The sequence below is a fragment of the Anomaloglossus baeobatrachus genome, chromosome 10 (assembly GCF_048569485.1).
Source record: "Anomaloglossus baeobatrachus isolate aAnoBae1 chromosome 10, aAnoBae1.hap1, whole genome shotgun sequence".
Classification (NCBI taxonomy): Eukaryota; Metazoa; Chordata; class Amphibia; order Anura; family Aromobatidae; genus Anomaloglossus; species Anomaloglossus baeobatrachus.
Genome location: NC_134362.1, coordinates 200,063,265 through 200,068,063, shown reverse-complemented (window position 1 = coordinate 200,068,063; position 4,799 = coordinate 200,063,265). Strand labels below are relative to the sequence as shown.

The 4,799-nt window shown below is 50.7% G+C and overlaps 1 long non-coding RNA gene across 1 annotated transcript; it reads right to left on the bottom strand.

Moving 5' to 3' along the window:
- Window positions 1–240: 240 nt before the first annotated feature.
- Window positions 241–3,194, bottom strand: LOC142254624 (uncharacterized). The gene is made up of 3 exons (XR_012727287.1): window positions 3,073–3,194; window positions 2,771–2,865; window positions 241–379 (listed from the first exon to the last, which is right to left on the bottom strand). It is a non-coding gene; the product is annotated as an uncharacterized LOC142254624 (long non-coding RNA).
- Between the last annotated feature and the right edge of the window lie 1,605 nt (window positions 3,195–4,799).

The window sequence follows — 4,799 nt, the reverse complement described above, 5'->3', positions numbered from 1 at the left end:
AATACAATAAAACCTAGATGATTAATGATAAAAGACCAGTCCGACCAGCGGAAACAAACAGCGTCCCATTATGGCCCATTAAATAAGCCGAGGGTGGAGATTTATAATTACTTTATCAACCATTGATTTTGGAGAGTAGGTGGAAAGATTTATCACGTCCTGTACGCGGGATCATTAAGGAAAGTTAATTATTAGAGGATCTGCTTTCCGATGGTCACAGGTGGCCTCTGTACTCCTTCACTGTCATCTGGAGGAGAAATAATGCAAGACACCTTCTTAAAGGGGCAGTCCACGCGGCAGCCTATATCAGCCGAACCGGAGAATCCTTCTGATCAATGTCCATTTAATGAGCCTTAAATTTCTTATCATTTTATCCTTTCTGTAACAGAAAAAAAATTGCAGGCGCTTACTGGATATAGAGGAAGTAAGAAGAAGCAGAGCTGCAGTGTAAAGCATGGAGGTCATCACCCATAATCATCCTCCCCATGGGCAGCACTGCTTCACTGCTGCTGAAATCATACCTAGCACCAGATGTTATACATTGGGGCAGTGAGGATGGATATAATATACTGGGGGACAATGAGGATGGATATGATATACTGGGGGGCATCGAGGACGGATGTGATATACTGGGGGCATCGAGGACAGATGTAATATACTGGGGGGCAATGAGGACGGATGTGATATACTGGGGGGCAATGAGGACGGATGTGATATACTGGGGGGCAATAAGGACGGATGTGATATACTGGGGGGCAATGAGGACAGATGTGATATACTGGGGGGCAATGAGGACAGATGTAATATACTGGGGGGCAATGAGGACGGATGTGATATACTGGTGGGCAATGAGGACGGATGTGATATACTGGGGGGCATCGAGGACAGATGTGATATACTGGGGGGCAATGAGGACGGATGTGATATACTGGGGGCAATGAGGACGGATGTGATATACTGGGGGGCATAGAGGACAGATGTGATATACTGGGGGGGCAATGAGGACAGATGTGATATACTAGGGGGCAATGAGGACAGATGTGATATACTGGGGGGCAATGAGGACGGATATGATATACTGGGGGGCAATAAGGACGGATGTGATATACTGGGGGGCAATGAGGACGGATGTGATATACTGGGGGGCAATGAGGATGGATATGATATACTGGGGGGCAATGAGGATGGATATGATATACTGGGGGGCAATAAGGATGGATGTGATATACTGGGGGGCATCGAGGACAGATGTGATATACTGGGGGCAATGAGGACGTATGTGATATACTGGGGGGCAATGAGGACGAATGTGATATACTGGGGGGCAATGAGGATGGATGTGATATACTGGGGGGCAATGAGGATGGATGTGATATACTGGGGGGCAATGAGGACGGATGTGATATACTGGGGGGAAATGAGGACAGATGTGATATACTGGGGGGCAATGAGGACGTATGTGATATACTAGGGGGCAATGAGGACGGATATGATATACTGGGGGGCAATGAGGACGGATGTGATATACTGGGGGGCAATGGCACCAAATGTTATGCAATGGGGGAATGGGGCTGGATTTTATACACTACAGCAATGGGGCCGGGTGTTATAAACTGGAGGTCAATGGGGCCGGGTGTTATACACTGGGGGGTTATAGGGCCGGGTGTTATACACTGGGGGGTTATAGGGTCGGGTGTTATATACTGGAAGCAATGGGGCCGGGTGTTATACACTAGGGGGCAATGGGGCCGGGTGTTATATACTGGGGGCAATGAGGCCGGGTGTTATACACAAGGGGGCAATGGGGCCGGGTGTTATACACTAGGGGGCAATGGGGCCGGGTGTTATATACTGGGGGCAATGAGGCCGGGTGTTATACACTAGGGGGAGATGGGGCTGGATGTTATACACTGGGGGCAATGGGGCCGGGTGTTATACACTAGGGGTAATGGGGCCGGGTGTTATACACTAGGGGTAATGGGGCCGGGTGTTATACACTAGGGGTAATGGGGCCGGGTGTTATACACTAGGGGTAATGGGGCCGGGTGTTATACACTAGGGGTAATGGGGCCGGGTGTTATACACTAGGGGTAATGGGGCCGGGTGTTATACACTAGGGGTAATGGGGCCGGGTGTTATACACTAGGGGTAATGGGGCCGGGTGTTATACACTAGGGGTAATGGGGCCGGGTGTTATACACTAGGGGTAATGGGGCCGGGTGTTATACACTAGGGGGCAATGGGGCCGGGTGTTATACACTAGGGGTAATGGGGCCGGGTGTTATACACTGGAGGCAATAGAGCCAGATGTTATATACTGGAGGGTTATGTGGCCGGATGTTATACACTGGGGACAATGGGACCAGATGTTATACACTAGAGGAATTGGGCCGGGTTTTATACAGTGAGGGGAGCAATGGGGTTAGATGTTATGCACTAGGGGGCAATGGGGCCGAATGTTATACACTGAGGGGGAGGGGGGCAATGGGGCTGGATGTTATACACTGGGGGGGCAATGGGAGCAGGAGGTTATACTCTGGGCGGTTAGGGGGCCGGGCGTTATACACTGGGGGGTAATGGGGCTGGATGTTATACACTGGGGGGCAATGGGGGCAGGAGGTTATACTCTGAGCGGTTAGGGGGCCGGGCGTTATACACTGGGGGTAATGGGGCTGAATGAAGCAGCAGAATGCGGTGATGAATACTTGTTGTCCCTGTGATATCTGTACATTGCGCTGTGTACCTCTTGCCGCCCCCCGTTTGCTGTTACCTGTTTCGCTTCCTATGTTCGGTATATGGAGGCGCCGTCTTTAGTTAATTGCCTTCTCCTTGCCGTCTTCGCCCGGCGCTGTCATTTCCACGACCCTGACCACAATTAAATTATCAGTCCATTAGATAAACACAGGATGGCAAATATTGTCATGTGGTGATCAGCAATTAGGTTAGGACCATTACCCTGAAAGCAGGGTGCCCCTAATGAAATGACGGTGGGGGCCGCAGCCACATTGCTGCATGTATGTTTTGTCCTATGTGCAAAAATAAAACCCATTAGGATCAAACTGGAATTATTACCTTGACGTGTTTCGCTCATTACTGCGCTGCCCAGTCCTGACCGCGGCCGGTGACCTCACAGTAAGGGTGGAAGACGCGAGGAGACGCCGTGTAATCCCATTACCCATTACACACTATGGTGCTCCAACATCTATCTCCTATCTATCTACAAAGGAAAAACACAGCAGCCTCTGTATACACTGAGATAGAAGGAAAAATTGAGTATATAAAACAAACTGTGTTACTGATTATATATATATATATATATATATATATATATATTACTAATACAAAGAAGATGCTTATTTAAAGGGCAGGTAAGATACAGCGCTATTTAACATGAGCATTATGCTGATCCGCTCCTGACCAGCAAACTACATAAACTTCTGCTTTTATAGAGGTGGTTACATTTGCTGATGAGCAGACATGCGTCTGAAATGGTTTAGTGAATCCTGCATTGAGCACGAACTCGTGGATGTCCGGTGCACAGCGTAACGTACGGTTTCAACAGGGATGGAAAGGGAGAGGAGGTCCCTGATGATAGGGAGTGGGTTGGGACACCTCCTGACACTAAATTGTGTCTGGCCCCAAAGCCCCCCTAGTGTTCCTATACAAGTCCTCCTCCCCTCGTCATCGTCACTAATCCCTAACAGTCCCTTCACTCACCCTGTATAGTCTAGGACGATGAGTGCACTAGACGTTGCCACTACTGTAATAAAACACAGAGGAAGGAGGACAGACAGGGGAGCATAGAGAAAAAGATATCCAACAAAATTTCACTGCTGCACCCAAACACCAGGGCTGCAGACAACATGGCTCCAATAGGAGCCCTCCAGCAGCAGAGCTCCAACGGAAGAGCTACGGCAGCAGAGCTATGGCATCAGAGCTACGACAGCAGAGCTACAACAGCAGAGCTACAACAGCAGAACTCCAACAGCAAAGCTACAGCAGAAGAGCTACGACAGCAGAGCTATGGCAGCAGAGCTCCAACAGCAGAGCTACAACAGAAGAACCTCTGCAGCAGAGCTTCAGCAGCAAAGCTACAGCAGAAGAGCTACGACAGCAGAGCTCCAACAGCAGAGCTACAACAGAAGAACGTCCGCAGCAGAGCTTCAGCAGCAAAGCTACAGCAGAAGAGCTACGGCAGCAGAGCTACAGCAGTAGAGTTCCAACAGCAGAGCTACAATAGAAGAACTTCCACAGCAGAGCTCTAGCAACAGATCTCCAGCAGCAGAACTCCAGCAGCAGAGCACCAGCAGCAGAGCTCCAGCAGCAGAGCTCCAGCAGCAGAACTCCAGCAACAGAACTCCAGCAGCAGAGCTCCAGCAGCAGAGCTCCAGCAGCAGAGCTCCAGCAGCAGAACTCCAGCAGCAGAACTCCAGCAGCAGAGCTCCAGCAGCAGAGCTCCAGCAGCAGAGCTCCAGCAGCAAAGCTCCAGCAGCAAAGCTCCAGCAGCAAAGCTCCAGCAGCAGAGCTCCAGCAGCAGAGCTCCAGCAGCAGAACTCCAGCAGCAGAACTCCAGCAGCAGAGCTCCAACAGCAGAGCTCCAGCAGCAGAGCTCCAGCAACAGAACTCCAGCAGCAGAGCTCCAGCAGCAGAACTCCAGCAGCAGAGCTCCAGCAGCAGAGCTCCAGCAGCAGAGCTCCAGCAGCAGAGCTCCAGCAACAGAGCTCCAGCAGCAGAGCTCCAGCAGCAGAGCTCCAGCAGCAGAGCTCCAGCAGCAGAGCTCCAGTGGCTACTAGAGACTT